Genomic DNA, 279 nt, shown 5'->3' with positions numbered 1-279 from the left:
GGTCTTTAATTTACTCTTCCCCTTTCACTCTAACTTGGAAAAGAGCAGGATTCAACAGCTACAATTTTAATCTGCTAGACACTTTATAAAATCTACTTATCCACAGTCTCATAGTATGCTTCATACAAACATCCTCGTAGGACATATATAGAGTACCAATATTAAATGTTAAAATCAGGGAACAAAAATAATACTCCAGCTAAAAGTCTCCTGAATCTGGGATGGGGAATGCAAGAACATAATCAATGTAGAGGACTTCTTTTGATTAACAGATTTGAA

Source organism: Zootermopsis nevadensis, unplaced genomic scaffold, assembly GCF_977971745.1.
Source record: "Zootermopsis nevadensis isolate Lab colony 2312 unplaced genomic scaffold, Znev_1.0 Znev_ptg000017l, whole genome shotgun sequence".
In the NCBI taxonomy this organism is placed as follows: domain Eukaryota; kingdom Metazoa; phylum Arthropoda; class Insecta; order Blattodea; family Termopsidae; genus Zootermopsis; species Zootermopsis nevadensis.
This window is presented reverse-complemented; position numbering follows the sequence as displayed.